Raw genomic sequence first — 13,101 nt, forward strand, 5'->3', positions numbered from 1 at the left:
CAGGAGAAAGGGTTTCTAGCCCCTTGCACCCGGCATTTTAGTCGCCTCTTATAACACGCATGGCTTACGGAGGAAGAATTCTCTTCCACTTCCCCATGGAGATAACAGTAAATAAACAGGAACAAGAACTAGAAAGAAAATAGAAGAAAACCCAGAAGTGTGTGTGTATATATATGCTTGTACATGTATGTGTAGTGTGACCTAAGTGTAAGTAGAAGTAGCAAGACGTACCTGAAATCTTGCATGTTTATGAGACAGAAAAAAGACACCAGCAATCCTACCAGGACGGTAATACTTCCCTGGGCGGTTGCTGTCTACCAATCTACTACCTATATAAATATATATATATATATATATATATATATATATATATATATATATATATATATATATATATATATATATATATATATATATGTGTGTGTGTGTATGTGTAATGACTTAGTTGAGGTTGCAGGGGTCGAGTCCAAGCTCCTGGCCCCGCCTCTTCACTGGTCGCTACTAGGTGTGTGTGTGTGTGTGTGTGTGTGTGTGTGTGTGTGTGTGTGTGTGTGTGTGTGTGTGTGTGTGTGTGTGTGTGTGTGTGTGTGTGTGTGTGTTTGAGTGTGTGTCTATGTGTGTGTGTGTGTGTGTGTGTGTGTCTATGTGTTTGAGTGTGTGTCTATGTGTGTGTGTGTGTGTGTGTGTCTATGTATTTGAGTGTGTGTGTGTGTGTGTGTGTGTGTGTGTGTGTGTGTGTGTGTGTGTGTGTGTGTGTGTGTGTGTGTGTGTGTGTGTATGTGTGTGTGTGTGTGCATGTGTGTATGTGTGTGTGTATGTGTGTATGTATGTGTGTATGCTTTTGTTTTCTTATGCTCACCTGTCTAGTCCTAGGCTGTCTCACCTCTATGCAATTTTACAAATGTTAAAGATGGTCTGAATTTCTCCTGGTATCATATTTGAATTTGAATTTTTTCTTATTTATTTAACTGAGTATTTTATTACGATAAGAATACATAACTTCATTATATTTTTATTTTCTTCACACATCCCATGTTCATAGGTGACTCAAATTTTTACTAAAGTGACCTTGAGAATTGCAGAGATTTCAATTTAAAAAAAAAATTAGGTCTGTCATTAAAGAAAACTCATTAAATAATACAAGGAGACGATTGATTCTAATGAAATAAAATTTAAAATTTAAGAGCATTTGAGAACGTGTTGAAGACACGAAACTGAGGTGAATCTAATACTATTTGTTTCCTTTGACAGGTGGATAAGATGGAGGTGTTGCGTCTATATCACCTGCAAGGTGCCTTCTATTTATTATTTCTGGGTTATGTCATTGCTTCTGTTGCGCTGCTGGGAGAAAATGTTTACAAATGCCTTACACCATTTTAGAGGTATTTTTTTATTTTTTTCTGCCCTGCAAAGCAGTACTTGATCAAAAGAATTAAAATTACTCTCTTTCCCTTGAATCAAACTTGATTACTCGCTGTTCCTGATGTTCTCCGCGGCACCTGATGGTCTAATGCAGCCCCATGAATAAATTTTTCTTGTTCTGATTAGCTATTACTGATTTCACTGTTGCTTTATGTCGATTTTATTAGAATTCTGACAGCAGCTATTTCCTGACACCAACATTCATTTTTTTTTACTGCCGAACAAGACGGTGCAGCTGATGCAGCTGATCCATCAACAGTGTTTGTTTTAGGGTGATTTGGTCAGGAAACATTACCAGGCACCTGTTTATCTTTCTGTTTCATGTGTTTATATGTAAGAATAAATGAAATATATATAAACTTTCTGAAGAGAGAAGCACAGTTGATTCTACTTACTACAAACTATTTCCACTTGTGACTTTGGCTCTTTTGTTTTTAATGCAGTGAAGAGGATTTCATTGAATAAAGCAGTTTGGTAGGTGATTCCAGTAGTAAACAACTCATAAGTTAAATTAGTACGTTGTTATTTTTCCTTAATATGGATTTATGTAAGTTAAAACATTTACTGTATGTATGTCTGTTATGTAATACAAATCTTGCTTTTAAAAGGCCATATAATATATTATGTTTAATAACGTAAACAAAATCAATCAAACAATCGTGTTTTCTTTTACTTTTCCATTTTTATCATGCATATTACCATGATATTTCCATGATTACTTAGTTGGGAATTTCTGTCTCCTTGCTAAGTGGATTTATGTTAAGAAAGGCAACACATCCGCACAAAAATTTAATTTCACAAGCAGAGAATAACATTACGTCACTTAATATAAATTCAACAGGGAAAATATGAATGAGAAATGGCAAACTGGAAAGATAAATACGCCTAAACTCGAAGGTATAATAAATAAGAGAAAACGTTTAATGATAGTAAGAATACAGGAGAAGAGAATAAAATATCACAAATTAATCGTTCACCGTCAGTAATTTGGAACTAATAAAGAGAGAACAAGATCTCAGAAATATAAAGAAGAGAAGCAATTTCTCTTCTCAACAAGAAATTGTAACTTACTGGTAAAAAGTAGAATCACAGTTACATGTACACATAAATAAATAATGCACTAAAGAAAATTAATGATTATGTAAAGGGAGTTGATTCTCGCCTGTGAAGGCAAAGAGAATTATTCACAAGGAGTAAAATGTAAGAGTAGCAACGACAAAAATTGTTAAAAATAAAAGATTCACACTTACAGACTAGACAAGTCAAATGCCAGGGAATGTTACATAAACACAGTGAAGCTTACTTTCTGTGCTTATAGGGAAGATTATTATTGGCTTGAGAACTTTGACTACTGACGAGCAATATCCAGTAATGAATTGAGCCACAGAGCTCACACCATTTCAATTATATCACAAACTGCAGGAATCAAGCGGAACTCTGTTAATTCATGATAATTCACTTCATAAAAGTCCTGAAAAGAATGACAATAAACACAAAACACCAGGAAATAAATTAATATAGAGCAAAATCCTGCGTGTTAATGCAGTCATGTCACTGACTGAGTACCTTAACACTGAGAGGCTACACACAGACCTTGCACAAGACACTAACAGGATCCTGGTTCTTACGATCTTGTTATTGCTGCTAATACAACAACAGCTGCATCTCCTGCTATTTTTCTTCTTCTGCTGCTGCTGCTCCTGCTATTGCCGTTGCCGCTGCCGCTGCCGCTGCCGCTGTACCGCTGCTGCTGCCACCGCTGCTGCCACCGCCACCGCCGCCGTCACGACGCTCCTCGCATATAAATACTCCAGACAGACAGTAGCGGGGAGATCAGTCATAGACCTTAGAACGCGATACGGAGGTTTTGGAGTGTTCAGAGTGGATCGCTCAGTGTTCAGAGTGACTCCTTCTCGCCGACCTGTGTTAGTTTACGCACGGTTCGCGCCTTCGTACGTGGACCACGCATTCGTGAGAGCACGCACGAATGCTGGGATGTTCCCTGTGAGGTCCATGTTAGTTTACGCATGGTTTCTCACAGGAAATTTCGTGACTAAGTGCTTTTCTTTCAAGACATTCTGCAGTGAGTCTGGCGTGTTCTGTGTTAGTTTACGCACAGCCACGCCAGTCATACGTGTGCTACCGTGGCAACATAATTCGTGGGCGTTCGTGCGTGCTGCGCAGCGCCATCGCTACGCACGGGAACGTTCGTGACTAAGTGCTTTTCTTTCAAGACATTCTGCAGTGAGTTTTGTGTTAGTTTACGCACAATTGCGAATCTGTCGTGCATTCGTGTGTTTCGTACGTGTGCTGTGGCGTGGCGCTGACCAGCCAGTGTGCTTCGTGCACTGGTACAGCTCGCCAGGTGCCTGGTGCTGTGTTAGTTTACGCATTGCACCTGATTGCCCGCGCCATTCGTGCAATTGTGAGTCATATGTGTGTGCTCAGTGCTTTGGGAAAATATCCATTTGTAACCTAGGTCTTCACAATACGATACCAGTGAGTGACGTGATACTCGCTTGTGAACCACTGTGAACCCACTGCGTTGTTAATAGGTCTTGGGAACTGTGGCACACAGCTACGAGCCTTGTTGGGGCGGCTGTACGGCCATGTCATCTCAGGAACCAAGAGGCAAACGGCCCATGTCATCATGCGACGACGACTGTCAGGGCGACGTGGAGGAAGTGGAAGGGCCAGCGAAGAAACCCAAGGACAACCTGCATTGCAGGGGCGATGCCACAGAAGCGCCTCAGCTGATCCCAGCTGCTTCCCCAGATGGCCAGGGGACGATGAGGACAGCCGAGGCCAACCCAAGCCCGGCCCAGCAGGTGGACACCCCCCAACATATGGGGACCATGGAAGTGACCCAGGACCCTCCTCCTCAGCAGATGGCACCAGGAACAACCAACCCAGACGAAGCCTCACAGGCAACAGAGGAGAACGAGATGGAACAGGGGGGCTCAAGACCTCAGAACCGTGCTGCAAGGCAACCAACTGTGGCCTTCAACAAGTTCATTATCCCTCACTACGACATGGTGAAGAACCTGGAGGCGACCGTGCCTTCCATCAAGCTCAGCTGCGACATCACACTCAGGGGAGAGATCGTGGCGAAGCCGCGCGACGAGGACACGTACGATCGATTGAAGGCAATGGCTGCAGAGAATCCGAGGATAAGGGAGCTCCTGGCTCAAGAAAAGATGCACAAGGGGGTTGTGCTCCACGTCCCTGTACCCATACCAGCAGAGCGATTCCTCGATGCAATCAACATTGTCAAGGCAGAGAGGCTGACCACCGGGACCAACAAGATTCCAACACGGAATATGTTGATCCACCACCGAGGGCCCCTACCATCCCACATCGCACTGGGGGTGTGGGGGCGGTTCAAGGTTCGGCCATATGTAGAGGGCCCACTACAATGCTACAACTGCCAGGGTTTCAACCATATCGCGGCTACCTGCCAACATGTGAAGAAGTGTGGAGTCTGCAGCAAGCAGCACGACTCCAAGGATTGCATTGCATTGCTCAAGCAGCCCGCCCCCGAGACCCCACGCCCCGAACCCAAGTGCGCCAACTGCGGCAAGAAACACCATGCATGGAACCAGGGCTGTCCTGTCATGGTACAGCGGTGGCAACAGGTGCGACAGCAGATGGCCCCTGCGGCGACAGCCCAGCCCAACTCGGTAAACACCCAACAGCAACAGGTGGGGACATCGACCAATGCCCCCTCTCCACGCCCCAACCCATGGAACTATCATCACCGGCCAATCGCGGCAGCCAGTACAGGCCCCTCTGCGGCGGCCACATCCTACAGCAGAGAGTTCCCAGCACTGGGGGAGCAACAGAGGAGACCAGTTGCACCGCAAGGGGAACAACGGCATGGGCAAGTCTCGAAGCCTCAGCAGAAACGGAACAAAGGAACACAACAAGCCCGGCTCAGGGACGCTGCTCAAGGAGCTGCGGCTACTCAGCACCAGACAGGACACCAGCAAGGGACTTCCCGTCCGAGTCAGTCCCCACCCGAGTGCAGCAGGAAACAGGCCGCGGCACCCAGTCAGATGGCACAGAGAACCACGGAGACCTGCGCGACCTGCGGGTCAGCAGCAGCAACAATCGCGGGAGTGGGCCAACAACCTCAGGCCGCAGCCAAGGAAGCCCTGTCCCCCCAGAGGGAGGGCACCTCGCAGGTTCACATTGTCACCGTAATCAAGCTTGTGGTAGAGGTGCTATCCATGCTACTCCCATCAATGAAGGACAGGCAGGTCTGCAAGGAGCTCCTGACTACCGTGTACAGCATGGCTCTCCTGGAGAGGGTCGACTCAGCAGCCCTGAAAGATCACCTCACCCAGGTCTTCACGCCCGAGGAAATGGTAGAACACGCACGGGTGTTCCGGAGGACCATGGCCGAACAGGAGGAGATGGAGTCCGACGGGTCGCCCGGCAGTCCCTAAAAATTCTCCAGTGGAACATCTGTGGTCTGAGGCAGAAACTCCACCTAGCTATCCAGGCGGCAGTCCGGGATGAGATAGATGTGTTTCTGTTCCAAGAAACCCTTGTCAAGCCCCCACCTGCCCCACAGCCACGCATCCCTGGGTTCTCTGCATACCTGCAGCGTGGTGGGCCCCCCGCCAGGGGCACCGCAATCTATGTGCGGAATTGCATCCCCCACTCGATCGTCACTGACCCTATCAACTGCGGTGAAGGGGTGGAGGTGCAAGCTGTCGCGCTGCAACTGCCATCTGGACCACTGACTATTTACAATGTGTACCGGAGCACACGGTTTACTCTCGACCTCTCGGAGGTTGCAGCTCTGTCCATATCTCGCCTCGAGGGCGTGCTCGTGGCGGGGGACATCAACGCCCATCATGAGCTTCTCCACTCTGTCTCCCATACCAATGAGACGGGCAGGCACTTGGCGGCTGTGCTCGATGATGTTCCTGACGTCGTCCTCCTCAACAATGGGGAGCCGACACACCACGGCGGCAACCGACTGGATGTCACTCTCCTCTCTCGGAGACTGCAGCCTGGAGTGAGGTGGGAACTCCACCCACTTCTCACCAGCGACCACTTCGCGATAGTCACCACGCTGGCGCTCACCCAGCACATCCCATACACACCGCCTCCACGGTGGAATTTCAAGAAGGCGGACTGGCAGTGCTTCCAGGATGTCATACAGCAATGGTGGGAGACGACCTCCCTCTCTGACAATCCTGATGCGGCTGCCCAGAACCTCCAAACTGCCGTCACCCATGCGGCTGAGGTGGCCATCCCACTTACCAAGGCTGGAGGTACCATCAAGCGGGACTGGTGGTTCTACGACGAGACAGTCAAGGAGCAGAACCACCGTGTCAACTGTGCCCGCAGGCTCCACAGACGCAACCCTACTGCTGACACCCTTCGGCTGCTGAGAGAGGTGGTGCGGCACGCTCGCCACATCTCCCACAGAGTCCGCCTGGCAAAGTGGTTTGAATGGTGTGCCTCCTTCGGCCATGCCACTACCCTGTCTGAGATCTGGGCGAAAATAGGTATAGCTACAGGAAAACGCAGAGGAACAGCGCGTGCTCACCATGACCCGGCTGGTGAAGCAGAGAGGCTGGTCGACCTCTTCACTTCCAGGGCAGCAACAGCACGCCTGCCACAAGATGTGCAGAACCTCCAGGCTGTCCTCCTCCCAGACAGGACTGCCAGGCTACAGGCTGCATGCTGCGAACACGACGACACCGATGTAGACTTCAGCGACCGGGAGCTGAAGGCAGCCCTCAGGACATCACACGACACCACCCCCGGCCAGGATGGCATCACCTACAGTATGATCGCAAGGGCGGGCCCCTCTGGACATGATGCACTCTTGGAGGTCATCAACTGCTCCTGGAGGGCTGGACAACTCCCCACTGCGTGGAAGGAGGCCATCATCCTGCCCATCCCCAAGCCCAGGGACCCGGGAAGCATGAGGCCCATCTCTCTCACCAGCTGTCTGTCCAAGACGGCTGAGAGGATGATCCTTGAGCGACTACGGTGGAAGCTTGGCCCGGAACACCGTCACATATACGGCTTCACACGAGGAGTGGGCACAGCAGAGAGCATCACCACCCTCCTTGCAGGCATTGGGTCAAACAAGAGACCCAAAATTGTTGTCTTCCTGGATCTCGAGAAAGCCTTTGAGCTTGCCAGCACACCAGCCATCCTTGACCTCCTAGCAGGCAGGGGCGTGAAGGGAAGGCTCCTTGCCTGGATCTCTTCATACCTGCAGGGCAGGTGTGCACGAGTGCGTTTCCAGGGACAAGTGTCCACCCTCAGGCCCCTTGAAAACGGCACCCCGCAGGGAGGGGTCCTCAGCCCCGCTCTCTTCAATGTCCTGATGCATGAGCTGGTGCAGCTGCCATTCTCTTTAGGCACCCAGCTGCTCAGCTACGCTGATGATCTTGCCCTCATCATCACCGAGAGATGTGGTTTGATGCATAGAGCCCAACGTGACCTTAACCTCCTCTCCACCGCCTGCCGTCGTCTCGGCCTCAAGGTCTCAGCAGAAAAATCCAAGGCCATGATCCTGCATGCCAATGTGCCGGAGGGGAGACTGCAGATGTCAGGAGTCAATCTCGACTGGGTCAGTAGCTACCTGTACCTGGGAGTGCACATCGACAATCGGCTCTCCTTTCGGAATCAGGCGGAGTACGTCAGAGAGCGGACCATGCAACGGGTCACCGCCATGCGGGCCCTCGCCAGCCCTAGGTCAGGGGCCAGCCGTGACATTCTCCGATTATTCTATGTGCAGGCGGTGCGCTCTCTCATCGACTATGGGGCACTTACCCTTGTCCATGCCCGCCCAACGCACCTTCAAAGACTCAACGTCGTCCAAAATACTGCAGCTCGGATCATGTTGGGGGCGCCGAGGTGGACGAACACTGTGCCCCTGAATCATGAGGCTCAATTGCAGCCGCTACGCGACAGAATCGCCCTTGTGGCAGCCAGGAGGGTGGCCAAGTACGTACAACTCCCCGGTGGAGAGGGACTGCTGCAACACCTCCTTGAACGGCAACAGGGAGACCTCAGGGAGTCTCCTGGCCGGCTGTGGGTGTGGTCAGCGGCTGATGTAGCAAGCAAACTCCTCCCCATGGCGCTTATAGTCGACAAGGGCTGTGACCGGCCTGTGGCGGGGTACTCTGTACTCCCGCCCTGGGCACCAGAAGCAGTTGTGATCCACATCCAAGACCTCCCAGTTAGCAAGCGTCACTGTCCACAACACGTGCTGCAGCAATGGGCTGCAGTGAGTATTGCAGCAGCGGAGCACCCTGGGTGCGCCGTATATTACACCGATGGCTCCCGGGATCCAGAGGCTGGCCGCACAGGTGCCGGGGTGCACCATGCCACTCTGACGGCTGGATGGCGTCTCCAAGATCACTGCACAATTCTCCAGGCAGAACTCCATGCCATCCAGAGGGCCCTGCAACACGCACTCCTGGATCATCGGCGACCCCCAGTCATTCATGTGGACTCCAGAGCGGCGATCCAGGCCGTCATGCACAGGGAGCCCAGGGACAACATCCGGCTAATTACTGCCATCAGGAAGGACCTGCAGACACTTAAGGAGCAGGGACAGCAAGCAACAATCAACTGGATACCGAGCCACATCGACCTCGCTGGGAATGATGCGGCAGATCGAGCGGCGAAGTCGGCAACCCTTGAGGCCCAGCCAGTGACCACCATTGCTATCAGCCGAAGGCAGGTGGATCTGTGGGCAGCTGATGCAGCCAGGCGCCCGCTACCAGGGCCAGGCACATCGCGGAGCCGGATCTGGTATGACAGGGCGACCCGTGGGGAGCCCCCGCCGAGCATGCGGAGGCTAGACAGGAAGTTGCAGGTTGGGGTCCACCGGCTGCGACTTGGCTACCCTACTGCCAGAAGACTCATTGACCGCGTGCGAGAGGAGCGCTGCTGCCATTGCAACCAGATGGTCCCAGGTCCACTAGTGCACTACCTCCTTGACTGTCCAGCGACGGAGCCACTCCGACGAAGGCACTTCCCAGTGGCGCCTGGGGACCCGAACCGAGAAGACACCGCAGCCCGGCTGGTGTACCTCGCTACCCAAGACCTGGGAACTCTCATCCCCATCCTGGCTGCCCACCCACCACCTCGATGACGCCGCCACATACAACTACGAGTCGCCACTACGCTCCATCTATCACCTCTCCTACTCTTCCTTCTTTCACTCCCCTACCTCCTCTCCCCCCCGCCTATAAAAAAAAAAAAAAAAAAAAAAAAAAAAAAAAAAAAAAAAAAAAAAAAAAAAAAAAAAAAAATCCAATGGAGCCTGTACCGCTTTCTAGGTAAAAGTCTGAATCACCTAGAACCATGCCACACTACCAACATTTGACGGGGCTACAAGTGCCTGAAGACCCTTGACCTTGCGATGCCTGCCGACGAGAAAGAAAGAAGACACTCCCCACTTGGGGAGTCAGTGCAAGATAGAAGAAGAAGTTACCCTCCAACCGGAGGGCCCAAGAGAGAAGATAGAAGAATGAAGAAGACGATCGACACCCCCGCCCCGGGGGCCACCGCCGGGTCACCATCTGGAGAAGACCCGGGCCGGAAGTACCGGCAAATCTTTAATGAATGAATGAATGAAGTAGCGGGGAACACTTGCGTGGAGTCACCACGGGCAGTGAACTACAGTGTCAGGAACCAGCTCAAGGTATTGTCTTAGTCGAGTAAATTTAAGAGCTTTGGTATATATTTTTTAACCCTTACACCACCGGTCATTTTTATATTTGTCACTTCACATGTTTCCGCGGTTACACGCCTTTTGTAAATATATATCGACTTTTCAGATTATAACTTGTGCTACGTGTGATATCTTTATGCCTAGAAATTATGTATGGAAAATACAATAAGTTGTATTCATTACCATAATTTCAAGGATGTTAAGTGCATTTTGATGTATTCTCAAATAATGGCTTTTCTAAGCGAATTTAAAAAAAAATGTTTTTGGGAGGGAATATTAATATCTTTTCAGATCATACTGAAAGATTTTCATATTTTACACATAAGTTAGCTAAGAAATAATGAGTCCTGGTTTATTCTGAAGATAATGGAATAATGTTTTTTTGGTTAGCATTTGAATATGTTTTGATGCTAATGAATTAATTTTGATCCAAATCTGATCAATAACTGTCAAACAAAATAACGAGTTGTTATTTGGTGGTGATAATATTTATGTTGATATTATGGTGGATGTGATGGTAGTTGTGATCGTAGTAGTGGTAGTGGTGGTGGTAGTGGTGGTAGTGGTGGTGGTAGTGGTGGTAGTGGTGGTGGTAGTGGTGGTGGTAGTAGTGGTAGTGAAAATGGTGGTGGTAGGAGTGGAGATGGTAGTCGTGTTGGTGGTGGTGTTGCTGGGGTGAGGTGATACTGTAGCCAGAGCTGGTGGTGGTGTTGCTGGGGTGAAGTGATACTGTAACCAGTATTGGTGGTGGTGTTGCTGGGGTAAGGGGATACTATAACCAGTGTTGGTGGTGGTGTTGCTGGGGTAAGGGGATACTATAACCAGTGTTGGTGGTGGTGTTGCTGGGGTAAGGGGATACTATAACCAGTGTTGGTGGTGGGGTTGCTGGGGTGAGGTGATACTGTAGCCAGAGCTGGTGGTGGTGTTGCTGGGGTGAGGTGATACGGTAACCAGTGTTGGTGGTGCTGTTGCTGGGGTGAGGGGATACTGTAGCCAGAGTTGGTTGTGGTGTTGCTGGGGTGAAGTGATACTGTAACCAGTGGTAGTGATGGTGTTGCTGGGGTGAGGTGATATAGTAGCCTGTGATGGTGGTAGTGTTGCTGGGGTGAGGTGATACTGTAGCCTGTGGTGGTGGTGGTGTTGCTGGGGTGAGATAATACTGTAGCCTGTGGTGGTGGTAGTGCTGCTGGGGTGAGGTGATACTGTAGAATGTGGTGGTGGTGGTGGTGGTGTTGCTGGGGTGAGGTGATACTGTAACCAATGTTGATGGTGGTGTTGCTGGGTTGAGATGTTCCTGTAGCCTTTGGTGGTGGTAGTGTTGCTTGGGTGAGATGATATTGTAGCCTGTGGTGGTGGTAGTGTTGTTGGGGTGAAGTGATACTGTAGCCTGTGGTGGTGGTGGTGTTGCTGGGTTGAGGTGATACTGTAGCCTGTTGTGGTGGTAGTGTTGCTAGGTTGAGGTGATACTGTAGCATGTGGTGGTGGTAGTGTTGCTGGGGTGAGGTGATACTGTAGCCTGTGGTGGTGGTAGTGTTGCTAGGGTGAGGTGATACTGGAGCCTATGGTGGTGGTAGTGTTGCTAGGGTGAGGTGATACTGTAGCCTGTGGTGGTGGTAGTGTTGCTGGGGTGAGATGATGCTGTAGCCTGTAGTGGTGGTAGTGTTGCTGGGGTGAGGTGATACTGTAGCCTGTGGTGGTGGTAGTGTTGCTGGGGTGAGATGATACTGTAGCCTGTGGTGGTGGTAGTGTTGCTGGGGTGAGATGATACTGTAGCCTGTGGTGGTGGTAGTGTTGCTGGGGTGAGGTGATACTGTAATCAGTGTTGGTGGTGTTGTTGCTGGGGTGAAGTGATAGTGTAGCTAGAGTTGGTGTTGGTGTTGCTGTGGTGAGATTATACTGAAGCCAGAGTTGGTGGTGGTGTTGCTGGGGTGAGGTGATACTGTAGCCTGTGGTGGTGGTGGTGTTGCTGGGGTGAGGTGATACTGTAGCCTGTGGTAGTGGTAGTGTTGCTGGGGTGAGATGATACTGTAGCCTGTGGTGGTGGTAGTGTTGCTGGGGTGAGGTGATACTGTAGCCTGTGGTGGTGGTAGTGTTGCTAGGGTGAGGTGATACTGTAGCATGTGGTGGTGGTAGTGTTGCTGGGGTGAGGTGATACTGTAGCCTATGGTGGTGGTAGTGTTGCTGCGGTGAGATGATACTGTAGCCTGTGGTGGTGGTAGTGTTGTTGGGGTGAGATGATACTGTAGCCTGTGGTGGTGGTAGTGTTGTTGGGGTGAGGTGATACTGTAGCTTGTGGTGGTGGTAGTGTTGTTGGGGTGAGATGATACTGTAGCCTGTGGTGATGGTGGTGTTGCTGGGGTGACGTGATAATGTATCCTGTGGTGGTGGTAATGTTGCTGGGGTGAGGTGATACTGTAGCCTGTGGTGGTGGTAGTGTTGCTGGGGTGAGATGATACTGTAGCCTGTGGTGGTGGTAGTGTTGCTGGGGTGAGGTGATACTGTAGCCTGTGGTGGTGGTGGTGGTAGTGTTGCTGGGGTGAGGTGATACTGTAGCTTGTGGTGATGGTGTTGCTGGGGTGAGGTGATACTGTAGCCTGTGGTGGTTGTAGCGTTGTTGGGGTGAAGTGATACTGTAGCCTGTGGTGGTGGTAGTGTTGCTGGGGTGAGATGATACTGTAGCCTGTGGTGGTTGTAGCGTTGTTGGGGTGAAGTGATACTGTAGCCTGTGGTGGTGGTAGTGTTGCTGGGGTGAGATGATACTGTAGCCTGTGGTAGCGGTAGTGTTGCTGGGGTGAGGTGATACTGTACCCTATGGTGGTTGTAGCGTTGTTGGGGTGAGGTGATACTGTAGCCTGTGGTGGTGGTAGTGTTGCTGGGGTGAGGTGATACTGTAGCCTGTGGTGGTGGTAGTGTTGCTGGGGTGAGATGATACTGTAGCCTGTGGTGGTGGTAGTGTTGCTGGG

Source organism: Cherax quadricarinatus, chromosome 16 (genome assembly GCF_038502225.1).
Source record: "Cherax quadricarinatus isolate ZL_2023a chromosome 16, ASM3850222v1, whole genome shotgun sequence".
Taxonomy (NCBI): Eukaryota; Metazoa; Arthropoda; class Malacostraca; order Decapoda; family Parastacidae; genus Cherax; species Cherax quadricarinatus.